The sequence below is a fragment of the Eutrigla gurnardus genome, assembly GCF_963514095.1.
Source record: "Eutrigla gurnardus genome assembly, chromosome: 9".
In the NCBI taxonomy this organism is placed as follows: domain Eukaryota; kingdom Metazoa; phylum Chordata; class Actinopteri; order Perciformes; family Triglidae; genus Eutrigla; species Eutrigla gurnardus.
In genome coordinates this window covers 14,297,944-14,316,111 of record NC_139923.1, presented here as the reverse complement: position 1 = coordinate 14,316,111, position 18,168 = coordinate 14,297,944, and the positions used below count along the sequence as shown (strand labels likewise).

The 18,168-nt window shown below is 45.1% G+C and overlaps 1 protein-coding gene across 2 annotated transcripts in view; it reads right to left on the bottom strand.

Annotated features, from left to right (window-relative positions):
• Positions 1-18,168, bottom strand: part of kcnq1.2 (potassium voltage-gated channel, KQT-like subfamily, member 1.2) — a 153,507-nt gene that overhangs the window by 11,131 nt on the left and 124,208 nt on the right. The window lies entirely within an intron of this gene.

Sequence of the window (18,168 nt, the reverse complement as noted above, 5' to 3'; positions counted from 1 at the left end):
ATTCACTTTAACGCTGGCACACACAATATGTTCTTTGTATTTGTAAAAGCAGGAGAAAGAGATGGACGGAGAGGGGGAGAGATGGAAAGACAATAAGTAGAGCTGAGGAGTAAGGCTGAATCACGGTGTGGAGGGATTGGTTCTGAGCGGAGGAGGAGGAGGAGGGAGCCAAAGAGGGAAATGGTGGTTATGTTTTAAAGAACAGGAAACCGAGCGAGAGCACCTGACGCACATGATAAGTATCAAGCGCTGCGCCGCGTGCCGCTAAACTGCAGCCAAAGCTCTTTTCTGCAGGGGCGGCGGCGGTGTGTTGAAGGGGGGTGTGTACCAGCTAATCTCTCTTCTGAGTGGGCGCGCACTCAAAGCTGCTTTTGTTTCTGAGGGCTACTTTCACAAGGACGTACAATCCCCGCGCGTCCACTCCTCCCCTTCTCCTCCACGTTTTTTTTTTTTTTATCTCTCCGTTGTTCAGAGCACACTTCTTCTCTCTCAAACACGGCGGGGTTTTTTACTGATCATTCATGTTTGGACATAACTGTTAGGGAGAGAAAGGCTGCATCCCCCATGTGGCCGTGCACGTACATACGCTTTTTTGGGGGGAAAACACCGATGGTCTTTCATGTTGTAAGAAGGTAAAGAAAATACAAAAGAGGCGTAAATCGAAGCAGCCAGAGAGACTGTTGAGAGCGGGAGAGGCTTTGATGTCGCGTCGGAGGAGCATTAGATGTGAGGCTCGGGGAAATGTGACCGCAAACAAAATAAATGTGCAGCATAAACAAGCCAATAGAGAGACTGCCTCAAGACGAAGCTGCCGTCAGCTCAGAGGAACACGGCTGTGGTGAGGGAACGCTTTTAGGTTCGGCTCTACCAAGAAAAGGAATATATATATATTTGTAAGTACCATAAGAATAAATTGGTTGATACGAAATTATGAAAATATGTTACATGAATATCATACATGAGCATTTATATAGAATGGAACAGAAATAATGTTTTCCTATAGACTGTATAGAAAAGAAGCATCTCATAGATAAACATCAATATTTTTACTTTGATGTATGATAGTGTAAATTCAATCCTCCATCAGAATTAGCTAAATGTTAAGTTTCACCATTAAGAAAAGGCCAGAGTGGGGTCAAAGTTTGACCTTTTTCCAGGAAGCTGTCACACAGTTTTTCAGGTCCTGTGACCAAAACTCAAAATGTGTTTGTCCCTGCATAAGTCAAGTAAACATGCTGGGGGATGATGAGAGAGAGGGGGGGAGACGGGGTGAGGGGTGAGAGAAGAGGGTGGAGGGTGGAGGGAATAAGCAGTTGCCTGCTGGTCCTCAGAGACAGCTGGACGTGATCTGCTCCTAACGTGTCCCCAGTGTGGTGGCCCTCATGAGGACAGAACACTGCGTCGGTCACAGTCTCCAATTTATGTTCCCAAAAAATAGAACATGAACTGTTATCAACACAAATAAATCCGTTTGCCACTTGAGAATTGTTGTCACGTTTCAGAACACACACACACATGAATACAGAAACCAAATGGCGACATCTGCGCACATCCAAACAAAAAAATGTGTGCTTGTATTCACATGTCTAGTTTTATTTAAGGCCAAATCCAAAGAAGCCAAACACAAACATTTCTTCAGCGTGGGCTCTAATGTGGGAAGATGAATAGATGTCACATGACTCGATCAGGACAGTTTGGTTGCATTTCCCCGTCTCCTCCGAGCTGACAAACAGGACAGCGACGTGACATCACTGGTGCATCGGCGAGGCAGCGATGACTCAACGGGACAAACATGTTCTGCCTTTGAATTGCTCGTTCACTGAACAGAAAAACACACAAATACTAAACTGCACCTCCACAATTATGAGAAGGCAGGGACACAGGAAGAGCCAGAGCAGGGTTTGTGTCTCTACAGGTAATTTGTCAGTCCACACTACAGCGTGCGCATGTGTGTGTGTGCGCGCACGTCGGCAAGCGTTATTTAGTTTGCAGGGTGTGGCCTCACATGGGGTTCACACAGGGGAGTCTTTATAAAATAAGGAGCCCCCCCCCATCCCTGGTTTTCTCACTGCCAGCTGCCACAACCACCAAATGCCCCCCAAACCCTCAAACACACACACATGCACGCACTCCCCCGCCTCCCCCGCCTCCCCCCTGTGCCAGGCTGCGGTGGCAGCCAGCGTGGCATCGTCAGTCACCGGGGAGGTGCCATGTTACTACGGCCACTGCTGTAGGTCGGCCACACTGTGGCTTTGTTCTCATCATCAATAGGCCAGTCAGCCTGATATTATAAATGACAAGAGGCGTGCCAGCACTTTGGTCTAGGTTTAGGGCGACTCTTGAAATGGATACTAATGGCATCAGGGCTTATGCACGGAACATACTTGGCCTCAACAACACAGATGGTGCTGTTTTTTGAGGAACTAAAACACTTACGTATGGTATATATAAAGATAGTAGCACAGCGGCCAATAATCATTTTCATTATATATTAATCTGAGTTTTTTTTTTACCCAGTAGTGGAATGCAGCTATCACAGGCTCTGTGGACTTAAACTGAGGCCTTTATATTGTTATAAAGACTTTTAATTTTGAATTATATACAAAAGAAGAAAGCATCAAATCCTCACACTTCACTACTCAACGACATTTATTATTCATTAGTTACTTTGGTTTCATTGCAATCAATAATTTTACAAAGAGAGGAACGATTTTCAGTTATCCAGGTCATGGAAACCTTTGGAAGCAAAAAAAGTAAAAGACTGTTTAATATCTAAAAGTGTTGATAATGATGGCATGTTTGAGCTCCGTGTTTACAAGCAGCATTAACAGACAAGACATGCAGTGTGCATAGTTTCTACAGCAATCATCCACGTAGGTATTACGCATTTCATTTTCCCAAAAATGATCCAAACTGTAAACCACACGGCTCCTTGGACGTGAGGGAGACACGATGCAACACACGCGATGTAAACAAGAGTTGTCTGGGTACAGTGGAGGGAATGAAAGATGATGTGTGTGTGTGTGTGTGTGTGTGTATCCCAGACAGAGAGAGTATCCTCCATGCCCCTCCCCCCACCAGCTGTCTGCCCTGCCCAGACAGTGGCCCTGTGCCTGGTGCCACGGCCCCGACGCCGTGCCAGCTGATCCTTGGGCGCAGGAGTCAGCCTGACCCCAACCAACCCCCTGTTCCCCTTTAAACCGCCATTAAAGCCATTATTTCAGATAGAGAGCTTATTATACTACGTGACCACAGCTGGCCTGACACACAGACTGGCGGCGAGGAGGAAACGGCATCGTGAAGCAGAAAGAGACGGAGCGAGAAGAGACATCTTGTCGCCCACTCGTCTGTTTCCAAATATAGCATACCAACCCCCCCACCGTCCCACTCGGCCTCTTGTTTTTGTTATGGTGCTGTTTTCCATCATCAAAGATGTGGACATGAGAAGTGTCGGCTGGGAGCCTCACTCGGTTTAGACGTTTGTTTGGCTTTTTGAGGAGTGACGTTTTGATGCCGTCTGCAAATGTCGGTGGGAAGCCGAGGAGGACGATGACGCAGACCGGAGACGTCTGGTTGGCCGGTGACACTGCTTAGAGACATGCCATTGGACAGTGTTCGGGGGGGGAAACTGCCGAGAGGTCACCGGGTCTAGGGAGCTCTCAGGAATGGGCTCATTTTATGACGGATTATAAAGAGCAGAATGTTAGAATATGTGAATGAAACAGCTTCCTTGTGGCATTACCGAATGCAGCTGGAATGAGAGCTGGGCCGATTGTTTCCCGTTTACAGTGGACGTCAGGGATGTCTGGTGTTATTCCAGAGCCAAATATCATCAGAACTCCATCCACTCTGCTTGATGACCCAACATTCTTTCCTGTAGACCAACACTGGGCCTGCCAGGCCTCAGCAGACAAAACAAGACATTAAACTGATAAGGCCAGATGAAACTATTCCACGTATTTGGCCAGTCACTGCAGCCTGTCTAAGATCCTCACTACATACCTGCTACTGTATTTATAATTGGTTTATGATGATGGTGAACATCAACTCAACTTCCTTCAAATTCCTTTACATTTTCACAAGTCCACAGCATGAAAAGTGTCTTCCTGTTTTTGACTGGATGGAGACAAAGTCTGAAGATGATAGTTAAAAATAATTAAAAATAATGGATATTCATCCACAAAGGACATCAGAGGTACAGCTAAAACACATTTCAAGTATCCTTGGGGCATGACAAACACACACGAAATGACAAATGTCTTGAATGCAGTTTTACTTGCTAGCACATTGCAGCAACCCATTGGCTGACCTTCTTAGCCAATAGAAAAACAGCTCCATAGCACCTACCAGAGGTTTTAAAAAAAAGAAATCCACAGGGATCCTTTAAGTGGGATCAAAATGGTGAATGGGGAATTAACTTGTCAACCATAACATACCATGGAAAATACAAGAAAGTGTGGTTGATGTGGTGACTCATTCACTGCTGCTCATTTGTTGCCGTCCACAAGAAATGTCCTGCTTCGGTGAAGCCATCCCGTGTGTTTTCAGAACCTCAGGTATGCCAATAATGACCGAGAGACGTGTTTCGGCCGCCCACTTTACCTTGTTTTTAGCCCTCGCATTCCGTACGTGGTAACTTTTTATCTGATTGTCCCCGCACAAACAGGAAGGTATTTAATCACAGAATCAGTAACTACTTCATTTTAGCTATATGGAGGGGGAGGGAGAGAGAGCGAGAGATAGAGAGAAAGAGAGAGAGAGAGAGAGAGAGAGAGAGAGAGAGAGAGAGAGAGAGAGAGAGAGAGAGAGAGAGAGAGGGATGCACAGCTGCCTCGGTACAATTGCCCTCACAGTACCTAGTCACTGTCATATGAGAAGGCCAATTGCCTCTTGTCATCAGGGTAAAAGGGAGTAGTGGGGAAAGACACACATGCTCGCCCCCTACACACACACACACACACACACACACACACACACACACAAAATAGAGGCCTAGTGAGTGAGCCGCTGCTGTGAATGGCCAATACAGTGCTCATACCAGAGCTTTAACATCAGCATCAACAACACAGTCATTAATTTTGATTCATAGCATCGCCTCAGTTGGGATTTAAATAGAACGGACAGCATGAATAAGACAATTCAGGCCTGGTTTAGCCAGAGACACAGGCTCTGTGCGGCACCGTTTTTTTTCTTCTTTTTTTTTACAAGGGTGTGTAAAGTTTGTGTACATGTATGCACAGTTTTCTGCACATGCTCGACCACAAGCCCGACACACACACACCCTTAAGCCAGCGCACACACACTCAGACATATGCACAGTACAAACACTGAACCACACGCCTCCTCGTCCACCTGTTGTTTCCCCCGCAGTGATGTGGAACCCTCCTTCAGCCTTCTAGCCTCCAGCTGTTGGGTTTGGGGCGACAGACGCACATATGTACACAGCCCAGCCCCCCCCCACCACCCCTCCTCATGCCTGCTGCAAACCAGGATGAGTGGTATTTTTAGCTTGTAGTAAACAGAGAGGCAGGCTTTCATCAAACACAACCCCCTGCCCTCCTCTCTTGCTCTCTGTTGTGCATCTCGCACGATCTCCTCCGTCACTGTCCTCCCCCCTCAAAGGAAACAGTCAAGACGGATCACGGTCCTCTTTTAGATGACTGTTGATCTGGAAGAAGGGAGGATATGTGGCCCCTGTGTAGGAAATGTCTGCAGGTAGCAAAATCTTTCTATTTTTAACGACCACACCACTGTGGCACACTGTGCCCACTGTCTGCCAGCGAGAGTGAAAGACATAGAGGCATGCTCCGCTGCTGCCACGGCTACTACAGGATATGCTGGAAATATACAGTGTGTGTGTGTGTGTGTGTGTGTGTGTGTGTTATACCTCTTTGCCCCCAACTGAGTCTATTTTGGGTTCAGTAAATAGTAAAAAAAAAGGGTTTGTGGGTAAATGCGAGAAGAAAAAAAAAAAAAGAGTAAGAGGAAAATTAAACTTCCACATCTATGGCTGAGTGTTCATCACTTTAAGTGGAAAAAAAGAAGACTAAGTTGACGTTGTGCAATTTTCTCCCGGGTGAGCACATGAGAAGGGAGGGGAAGCCACCCAAGTTGGGCAATGGTGGCTGGCTGCCACTCCTCTTCACAGATTGTGGTTTATAATAGAGGGAATAGCTCCGTGTCACATCACGCCACTTGAGGTCACATTATCATGCCACCCCAGGCAACATGACTCAGACAAAGCCAGCAGCGCGGGGCCAATGTATTCCACTGTGATCTCTGCTAGATCAGACCCACCTCAGCATGCTGGTATTGAATCCGCGCAGCTCTTGCATATGTAAGCCAAATTCCTTTTTTTTTTAAGAGTCACATTTGGTCAAGGTGAAACTGAAAGGCACAGGACAAAATGAAAGACTCGCACCTCCCGAAACCACACTAGAGGAAACAACTTCAAACGTCAGTGGCTACAGTATATATACAATACGGAAAATCTCTGGCAACAGGTAATAACAGCCTTTTTCCATAGGGTTGGGACACCCACGGTGTGCCACGCCACAAGCAAGAACTATCTGACTTTGTGATGCGCAAACACAGCGACATTGTGTTTTTCCATTCAACAGCGCGGCACAAAGGCCTGGTTTACTTGTATCACATGTTAGAGGTATACTGGATATTCCTGAATGAGGTGAGCACGTCGCCTGCAGCTTTACACTTCCTTTCTTCACTTTTATCATTCTTGCCCACGATATGTAAAACTGATGGAAATATGAAAGGTGCTGCAAATGTCCATTTCTTGTTGGGTGCACCAAGCTGTAACACTAGCAGAATGTAGCAGCTTTACTGGTAAATATGATTATTTTCCGGTTCTGCTTCACGAGAGAAAAATCCAAGTGATTTGCCAGTTGACAGCTTTGAACTGGAAATAGGAGCAGTGGGAAGTACTGGCCTTTAAATTGCCATTAAATTCAGATTGATTGATTGAAAGTTAAGAAACTAAAATGCTTTGGGATCAACTTTGAAGCAAGTTTTAGATTTGTACATACTTCAAACATAATTGGCTGTTATTGTAGGCCAGTAACGTTTTGTCACTGCCTGGCATGAGTAAGCAGGGGTCAACTGGCCCCTACTTCCTCAAAATACCCCGAGTCAGGAGATGAGAGTCACCCCCCTCGACACATGTATGTGGGTGACTTCATGTAGGTGCGTGTATGGAGGTTCCGGATTGCTGAAACTCCTGACAGACGCACATACTGTCACACAAACATACAAGGCCTTGTCTGATGACACAGCACTAATGGCGTCGAGGGTGTATTGTGAAAACAGAGAGCTGTATGCTTTGCTGGTTCTGAACAAGGCCAGAGGTTCTGAGCTCTGATCCTGATCAACCTCTCTGTAGCCAACCCCTAACAATCACTATTTGAGTCAATAGCAACCTTTTGTTCGCTGCCTTTTCATTGTGGAAATATCATTCCTTTTTTCCGCAACACTGTTGTGTAAAAGTGTAAAAGGTACAGAGAAAGAACGGGATGTCAGAGTGGTAACAGAGGCGAAATGAGGTGAGACGACCTCAGTTTGAATGGGAAGAGCTGGGAAGCCGGAACAGAAGGTGACGTTTTGTAGATGTGTTGTGTGCATGACCCTCCACCGGCGGCTTGAAAAAGCTCAGAGACTGATCTGAAGATGGAAAGCCAGTAGTTTGCACGAGGCTGCCATTATATGCATCAACATGTGATATATGCATATAATACATACATATGATGCACAGTTACTTCACTAGTGCTTGAGGCGTCGTGTAAATGTGCAGCACTAGTAAAAGAAACTCAACTTCACCTGCCATTGTTGGTTTGGTATGCGAGGGGTAATAGTGTTTCTGACACTTATTTAATACTTCACACTACCGCCAACACCGTTGTGTTACATGTCACGTCCTCTCTGGTTCCGTAATGTCGGGATGCTTGTGGAAAAGGAGACACCGTTGCGGCGTCATGCCGCAAACCAAAATTCAGTGTAAATGGTGCAATTGCGGCATATTTAGGGTTCTTCTTTCTGTGATTATGGTGGGATCTCTGTGAAAAACACCTGAAGGAAGCATGAATCAGAATGGAAAACACTGACAATGAACTAAATCATACCACAATCTGCATTTACATTCTGAAAGAAAACCAATGGTCTGTCAACACTGAAACCTATAATTATGTAATGTCTTCATTTCCTTAAAATTGACATCCCTAATGCTCTTTGATTAAAGGATAAATGGGGTGGTTTCAAACAGGAACTTGAGAACAAAGGAGAGAGGACAGACATAGCTGACTCAGAGATTAGTCGCTCCATTTAACACTACCATCTCTTGTTCATTTGCATTTTCATTTTCATGAATTACACCAGCTCTTATCCAGGTCTCATCCAACTACTGCATGCAAATAATGCATTGAAGGATATGGTATGCTATAAGGGTGTCAGCTTGGTCATTGAGAAATTGGATATTTTTTAAACCTTTTTCACATTTTATAGATACAATGTCTACTAATCGGAAAATTATGAATTGATAATCAAGAAAACAGTTGTTAGTGGCAGATATATTTAAAACCTAAGAAATAACAGTCCTAAGCACAGACGAAGAATGAATGTGTAGACTACTCTATTTCATGGAATGTACAAGTGGCAATAATATTTTTACACTTCTTCTGCCCAGTGAGGTCAGGCATGAAACCACAGCTATTAGCAAAAGAAACATGGCTATGATGCAAATAAAAACACCCACTCGACCAATGGCTTCCTTCAGCTAATTGGTTGACCTCCAATGATAGGAAGGATGTCTATCCGGCTGCCCGTCTAGAAATATTTATAGGTCAAGAAACAAACCAGTATTGTCCCAAACATTTTTTCCCCCTTTAAATAAAATAGAAACGATTCAAACAAACACTGTAAACAGCTGAGGTGCTGGTGGGAGCCCAAGTGCAAATAAACACCTCAGGAAGGAAGGCAGAGTGAAGGCTTTTTCCGGAACAAATCCTTGTCCAAACAGAAAGACGGACAAAGGTTTGTTTGTCTCACTGGCCTCTTGACCTGGGCTTTGTGGCGGCAAACTCTGGGATTTGTTGTGGAGTTAGTGAGTTAGCTCAGCCGTTAGCGGAGCGCCGTGATGGCATGATAGTTGATGGAATGCTTAACGTGTTGTGGTGAGTTGATCATATTCATGGTCGCTGTATCCACCATCCCCTCCAACATCGTTTGGGTGCAATACTCAAATTGGAGAAAGCAACAGAAACCTGTGATGAGCAACTATGGGTCATTACTGAAGGTATGTCACTCATCCAAAGCGTGGGGGTAATGGCAACTATCACTCTCTGTTGTTGTTATATTAAGTGTTTAAAGAGGAAGACCCTTCTCCGTAACCCTTTCACCTTTTTTGCAACCAAAATAGATTTCCCATTACACAGAAACCTTTATGACTGAATCAGCAAAATGACGTACAGCTTGTTGAGTTGTTCAGTGGTGTAAGTGAATGAACATCAGACTGGGCAGCTCATTTACATCAACGCTCTTTGTCATGTCTGACTTACTCAAATATTCTTCATATGAAGTCACCATTGGTCGTAAAGGTGAGGGAATATGGACTGTTTTCACCAGGCTGAGGGATGTGCTGATTTCATGTGTGTGTTGAGAGGCGCAATATGAGATTCAGGCCTGGTCCCTCTGGGCTATAAAGCAGGGTGTTGGGTCACCGCTCTGCTGGGGCCTGGAGGGCTGAACATAGATGGAGAGAGGGATACTCAGAGAGACGGCAGCAGGAGTGTGTTGTTTTCCCCCTCAACTTTCTTCACACCTCTTTGCGTGTAGGTGAGCTCATTTTTCTCTTTACTCAAAAGGCTCTCCCTGATTTTTATTGTTTAATACCAATTGTCTTTCATTAAAGCATTCATTTCCTTCACTTTCTGACTCTTCATTACAAACGGAAAAACTTCTTAGCTCAGAGCTTATTAAACAGCTTATTACGGGCCATATTTATATATTTTATTTGTCCATATTTATTTATATTTATATATTTATAGCAAGGCAGTGACTTCTAGTGGCCATAGTAATTATGACGGGAGCAAAGGAGGAACCCAGGTGACGTCCGCGTAGGGAGGAGAGCGGGGTGGATGGTGGAGTCAAACCGACAACATTCACCCAGGAGGCCTCTGTGTCCTCCGCGTGAAACCAAAAGTCAACACTGAATTGTTTTAACTTGCGGACATAAGTTAACATATGTAGCATAATTAAATTGTATCACATCACCAGAGTTACATAACAAACACACTTATTTTATCAGAAGTTTACAATTTGCACCTCGATCCATGGCAAACGACCTATTCCGATGTTCACAGAGGTATTTACCTTAGGTGTTAGGAAATATTGTTCATTATGACTCAAGTTCAAGCTGATTTAAATTGCAGATTTAAAGTGAAGTTTAGTCTTTTCCAATTACACAACATTTTCAGCCCAATTTATCAGGTTTGTTTTCATTCATTATCTTGTCTTATTCAAGAAATAAGATGTAGAAAGCATCACAAACACTATCTGTGAATTTAAAAACATAACTATAAAAATGTAGAAACTCAACGGTAAACAAAACCCCCTCCTCGCTGTCCACCCAGCTTGGGAAGCCATCAGCGAGGCTTCCTGGCTGGCCGGTGGTGAGGTAGAGGGATACGGCTCTGGCTATTTAAACGTATGACAGAGACACAGGTGGTGTTTCACTCTCACCCCGAGGAGAAAGTGACTGACTGACTGAATATGACTGGGCTTCCTCTGTCCTCGCACATCTGGAGTGGGCCGACACGAGGGAGGGGAGGGGAGGGGACGTGCCGAGTGGTGAATGGCAAAAAAAACGCAAAGACAGAGTGTGTGTGTCTGTGTTTCGAGGGCGGCATGATATGTGTGTTGTGGTTTTGGTCTTTTCATTTTGGCGGATGAGAGGTTGCTTGTGTGTGAAGGGTGAAGACAGAAAGGCTGCTAATGTTTTCCATTAATATTTGATTTTTTTGGTGGAAGATTGTAATATCCTCCACCATAATATATAATAAGAAGAGCATGTGTCAAATATGAATATACATAAAACCTATTGCAATGCACTTATTTATTGGTTGTTTTGTGTGGTTGCATTGTGTACTCAATGGTTGTGTTTTGTGAGCCCACAGTAAACACTTTGAGGTATGAGGCATCATCGACAATAACTGGAAAAAAAAACATCTTTGGTAACACGGTTTCTGCCATTTCAATAATGTCACTGAACTGAAACACAATGCAGGAATCTGAGAGGGGTAGAGAACCAGTGTGGAGATAGTGAGGCGAGATAGAGAGACACATCAGAGGAAACACATGAAGAATCAGAGAGGAGAGAGAGGGCCGGGAGCGTGAAAGTGAGAGAAGCAGACAGAAACAGAGAGACAGATGTTCCAGCGCTGCCGCTCTGCCCGCTGAGTGGCAGCGAGGCGTGCAGCTGCAGCTCTCGATGACGAATCATTTCCCAGAGATCCGCTCAAAAGAAACAGGCAGGAAATTTCCACTTACTTCATTTGTCGCGAGCTGATTACCTCTCTGCACAATGGATAGTCTAACGCGACCTCAATCCCAACAGGATCGATGCCTCGTTGCAGTCATGCACACCTCGTATGTACTGGAGACAGAACGCCCACTTTTTTTTTTGAACACCATATAACAACACAGAAGTACCCAAATGTCATCCAAAACCATGAAAGAGAAGCAAAACTAACAAGAAGAAGATGTATCAGGAGACTCCTTTTTAGTGTGAGTTGAACAAACACATAAAAGTAATTAATGTAATAGAAGTGTGAGCCAGGCCCTTGAACTTTATTTTTCCGCCGCTGCCTGGTGAGCGGTGTGTGCATCGGTGCATGAGGAGGGGCCGCTCTTCATCTGTGTGTGTTGGAGTGCACTTCACAGAGGGCCGCTGCTACGTTTGGCAAGGGAGCGGTCTCCTTCACACAGCTGTGCAAATCTTCCCGAGGACCATGTATGCGTGTGTGTGTGCGTGTGCGCACGTTCACTCAGGCACCGGCACCTGTACAAAATCTCATCATCTCATCTCGGAGGCCCCGTGAAGAACTCGACACCGAGTCCAGCTCAATAACCGGCTAGCAGCGCCACATCGTCCAAAAGCAACAGCGGGGCCGAGGGGGGCTCCGGTGCTCCTGTGGCACGTGCCTGCCTCTCCCCTAGCTCATGACCCAAGATGGAGTTACGGGGGTTTAGGCGAGCAAAGGCTGCTTGCTGGCCCCTGAGCACCCCCCACCCCCCACCTCTCCAGGCTACGCGCTCACTGGCTTCTCCCGGCCCCATCAAAGGCCCCCTCCAACGGGTGGAGAGGGGGAACACGGTCGGACCTCCGGCTCATTGTTTTTCCCTCGCACTAGTAGCTGGGAGCATCAGTGTGAGTGAGTGAGTGTGTAAGAGGCCACGTGTTTTAGGTGGGTTTGAAAAGTGGAGCTGATGTTGGACAGTTAATTAGGTATAGATCTAATGAAAATGTTGTGTAATAATGACATGGATACTGTAACTACTGAGCAGTAATGTTAACAATTAAATTGAGGCATCCTTTAAGTGCTTCTCTTGCCTGGTGAAAAAAAGAAAAAGCTTCAAATGCAGAAAAAATGAATTTGAGAGTAGAATCTATAGATAGATAGATGTACTCTGAAATAATCATAATTTTATTTAGAATTATAAATATACAATAGGTTCGCCCATACAGTTAAAATAATTTGCAAATGTCTTGTCTTTTTATAGCACAAGCCATCTTGTGTTTCCTTCTTTTCTTGTTTTAATGAACTGAATAACTGAAGTTATCAGATGGCTCAATTTCATCCAGCCAGATGCACACGACTCACTTGAAAATTCCAAAACATCTGTATTTCTAGTAAGCTGAACAATCACAGATCCCACACAAATGTGATCCGAGTGTCTGAGAAATGCATTGTTTCTCAGGCGAAACAGAATCTCATCTTGTTTTTCCACAGAAGAATTTGTTACAAATCACCGAGGGGAGGGACGAGCTCAGGGATGAGCTGAGAAGAAGACGATGACAAGTACGTGGAGAGGCTACACGGGAATGTGCTATTTCGGTTTCAGTCTTGGAATAGAAACAACTCTAGTCATAACAATGGCACGCTCACAAGATGGCTGATAAGATGTCGATTAGATGAGCTCAGTCTGGGGAATGCGTGTGTGTTTACGTGATAGAGAGGGGGCAACGGGGAAGGAGGGAGCGAGAAAGGCAAATAGGTGGAAGAGGGAAAGCAGAAAAAAATGACAGAACTTTGGAAGAAAAAAGCACAAATTGAAATGTCGAATTCAAGTGGATGTGACGGTGAGCAAAGAGAGAACAAGCAGCGGTGACAGACGTTCGGTGACAGAATGGTAGTGTAATGGGTAACTGACGTCAGCTGCCCGTTAATGTTTGGTGTGAGTTTCCTGTCAGAGTGGTTTCCACACTTGTTTGTCAAAGAAAGCTCTTACACAAGAAACATCCAAGGTCACAACAGGGACAACAAAATATTTTAATAAAAAAAAGAAGAATATGTGCTTTGTGAGCAGGTTGTGATTTGGGGGGTTTGATTCACGTCGTCTTTGTCATCTCCGTGGTTCAAACGCAGTTCAAATCCTGCTTATTATCACATAAATAAGCTAAAGCCCACTAAAAGTATAACAGCTCTGGCGCCACTCCAGTGGGTATCTTCACAGGTCTCCTTAACCTGTTTTATTTCCAGCTCTCGAACTCTCCCCTTCCTCTCTCCTCCTTCGCCGGAGATTTAACAATGTTCCTCTTATTGTGAGACATTCATCTGTTTTATGCATGCGCTGGGATATAAATCAGAGGCCCGGAATGCCCTCCAAAGTCTGGGAACCCCTCCTCCCCCAAAAACTGGCCCAGGGAGCTGGAGATGAGGTGATTTAATATCAGAGGGTACTTTGTCTTAGCATGCTGAGCCACAGACACCTCCCTGCACCACTAAAAGCCAACGCTACGACCAGCCAGGAGGGAAGGGAGGAAGGGAAGAGAGAAGGGAACATGTTGTGGAAATTTATGATCAGGCCCACTGTGGGCAAACCCACAGTTTCTGTTTTCATTTCACCCTTCTTGATCTAATTTAGTGGAACTTTATTGCTAATACATCATATTCTAGTAATTGTATTATTTTATGGGGACTTGTAAATTTCAACCCTGCATTTTCAGAGTAATTGGAGCATCGATGATACATCCTCAGGTGTGTGACATTAAAGACATGACAAGAAGGGAAAACTCTACTCTGCGGGTTAGGTCGGTGTTTGTGGACGATGTGAAGTCACCACGTCATCAGGTGCTACGTAGTCACACAGCGGAGGGAATGACGCGGCCTAATGGAGTGGCCACCCACCTGACATCAGGCTGTATTGTCACACTCTGGCACATGACAAGCTCTCTTCTGTGGAATCCGTGTCACCGACACACAAAGTTGGCGCTCCCTAGCAGCCGTGCCCTCACACCTCATGCCAAGGAGGTGTCCGAACACTCAAAGCCACAAAAGAGCCAAGAGAGGCCTTAATCAGCCCTATTAACACCGGCCAACCAGAGGAGGGACGGACCGCGGTATGCGTGCCAAGAAATAGACTTGTATGGTTCTAAAGAAGAGCATGAAACTCTTTAGTTTCTACACCACAACGTTTGCTTTTCCCATGTTCCTCTATGACAAGATGGCCGAATGATTGAAGATGCTTTGCACCGCATGTATTATTGTTAGCTTACCAATAGGAATGTTGTGAGCTGGGATATCAGGACTGATCATCAATTCATCAGTATAAACTGTATTTTCCATTTCCAATAAACTTATTGTCAATGAACATCCACTAGTACTTTGGGAAGATAGAAGACGCATCACTCTCATGTCTTCTGTTTAAGTCGATCACAGAAGGTAAGACAGTAACTTTGATTAATCAAATGTCAAACAAATGTATACGTATGTATACAAACAGCAGACCTAATGAACAGAGAGTGGTTATCGTATGGCATCTTGGGTTCCTATGATTATCATCGATCAATTCATGTCCTGCAAAGTGTCATACGCACGACATATAGAACATAATTATTTTTAAATCTCTACATCTACTGCTGGCATAATACATGGAGAAAAACAGACACACAAACCATTCTCCGTCTCCAACATAATATCAGGACTTATGGGGATAAAACAGAGACCTGATTCAGCTCATTCTCTTCCCATTATGCAACATCTCGAGGACGGCCGTTTCAACTCTCTTGTCCCATTGCCCCCTTACCCCACCATCATGCACAATTATGATAAAGACATTACCAGCTACCATAACATAGCTTGAGGAGTGACATGTGTAGGAGCATTGTCCCCCCTGCTACCTCCAAAGTTGGCCTCTGGTGAACTACGAAAGAGTGCTGCTCATTTATAGTGGGGGGCCTATTTCTACCGCTGCATTTTCATGCTTTCAGTTCTCATTAAAACCACAAAAAGAGAACTGAAAAGGCCCCTCGGAGCCCGGGCCTTGGAAATTTTGCTGAACTAAACCACCATAATATGCGCCTCGGTCCCACCAACATACTCGAGGGGGGCTCTTTGGTTGCCGTGTAATAAGTCCTGGCGTGCCAGCCTTGTAATTGGCCATAATTAAAAGGAGGCAAAAGGAGACGAGGATCTTCCTCTCAGCTTCAGCTGCCAGGCAGCAGGAAGTAGTAAAGACACGCTGTCTCTTCCTTTACTAGGTGCCGCTCCGTCTTTCTCTTTGAGCCTCTTTTCTCCCTTTCTTCCTGCCACTCAGCATCTTTGTGAGGAGTATCTTTCGGGTCTCTGTTTCGCACCGCCACAAAGTGGAGGGGGTTGAGCTTGAGTGTGTAAAGTCTGTCTCTTTTCATCCTTAAACCCCTCCCGCTGTCCTGACTGCACAACATGTGTCTCTCTGTGTGTGTGTGTGTGTGTGTGTGTGTGTGTGTGTGTGTGTGTGTGTGACTGCACACGTGTCTTTTGCCATCTTTGTGTCTGTTCGGTCTGTAATTATTCAGTCTGTAGATGCTCTGTGTTTGCCGTCGTCCGTTTCCTGCTTGCAAAACCATCTCTATCATGTCTGTGCAAACTTTCACGACACTATGCCACGTCTATACAGCCGCTCTTCACTCAGCAGGCCCATTACGTTTAAGAGATGGGGAATTCACTTCGTTTCCCATGGTGCTCGTTAATTTGGCGCCCCAAGACCCCCTCTTAGATAATGATATTTATAAAACACATAACAGTGTCATGAGTCTTCTGCACATTTCCTTTTCATTATTGAAGTCTCTCTAAAGGAAATCCAACATAGAGCCCTTTACAAACGGGTTACATCTTCAACTTATCATTTAGACTCAAACGTTTCCTTTGCTCTTCAGTTTATGTTGTCAACTCTCAATGAATTCAGTTGAAAATATGAGAACATTGGAAACTTTGATCCATAACTCTGTCCATAAATCGCTCCCAAGTGGTGACAAAGAATTCTGGGACTCTGAGCACTTCATTGAAATGACCACTTCTTTAAAAGGTTGCCAAGATATCCTTGTTATAATCAGCATGATGCATTTCAGTATGTTTATGAGGAGAAATAACCTGGTTCTGGAAAAGCTGATGTAAAACTTCATCTTTGGATACTAGTTTTTTTCTTTACCCAGCAGCATTTCTAATTTATGGCCATTATCTTATTCACAAAGTGATCATTTCTAATTTATAAAGGCCCCGGTGCTGTCTGTCCCGGGCATCGCGTTGCGATCTCAGCCTCAGCTAGCATCTGCCTGAGGACACTGCTGATAGAGCGGAGAGTGCTGACTGGGCAGCGTCAAGCTTTTGTTACCTGAGCGTCACTCACCGTAACTCAAAACAAGACAGCTGCTTGACTTAGCATCAAGCTGAAAGGAAACACCAATGAGGCAGGGATGGAGAGGGAGGGGGAGGGGCAGAGGGAGGGAGGAGGGAGGAAGGGGAAAAGGGAAGGACAGGTGGGGGAGGAGAACGAGGAAAAAGTTCATTTGTGTGCCAAGTTCATATGTGTGATGTTGAATGTTGGAGGCCTTGTCTTGGACAAACACAGGGTTGATAAAACAAAGTGTATCGAGAGATAAGGGTGGGAATAAATTCAAATGTCAAATGGGTACATTCAAAACCACAAATGTATTTATGTTCAAACTATTTTCACAACACTCTAAGAATTCATATAACCCCTTGATCTGCTGAAACAACTCCATGTTAGCTCTTTAGCTTCTGGTATCTTCCAGTCCTACAGGCACATTTACACCTAAACTTCTGAACTCAACTGAACTTTCTTCTTTTCTCCCGGTCTTCTCTGTTGTCAAAAGATGAAAAAATGACAAGAGGTCAGGCGGGGCCCAGGGGCAGCCATATTTCCTGAGGCTCCGCCTGTGGTCTTCACAGCCCAAAACACACACGGACAGACAGTGGGAGGATTCTGCCGTGACCTTCCACCCCAGCTGGGCTCCCTTGGGGTCAACAGAGGCCATGTTGCCATCTCTACAGAGGCCAGCACCTGGATCACTGGACCATCCACTGGCGAAAGGGTGTGTGTGTGTGTGTGTGAGTGTGTGTGTGTGTGTGTGCACGGGCTTGGGGGAAGGGAGTTTCGGGGGAAATGAATCAGCCACTTAGTTCAGCCACCCGCCCCCTCACTTACAGAGCTTGCTTCAGCAGGGCCCAAAGGTCAACTCTCACCCTTTCTCGCATTTCTGTCTCTTTTTGACATTTTTTCTCTTCCTCCCCCACCTCCCTCATCAGAGGTGAACAAGGAGCTATTTCAGACGGGTGTGAGAAGCAGAAGCGGGTGCTGTGTGTGTGTGTGTGTGTACATATGTGTGAGAAATAGAGAGTGTAGGTCACCATTGTCACATCAGAGCACTATGTCACCTCCCGCATCTGTCCTCCCAGCTACTTCATTCAAACAATGCCAACCGAAAACTGCAGACATGGTAAATATCGCTGGGGGCTTGGCTTGCATTCAAGTTCAAATAACAGATGAGACTTTATGTGAGATTCCGTGCCTTTGTCGGCGGGTGCAACAAGACCAAAGGGAGGCAGCCGTAATTGTACGTCTGAGAGAAAGCTGTGATTAAGAATTTGACATCTTATGAAG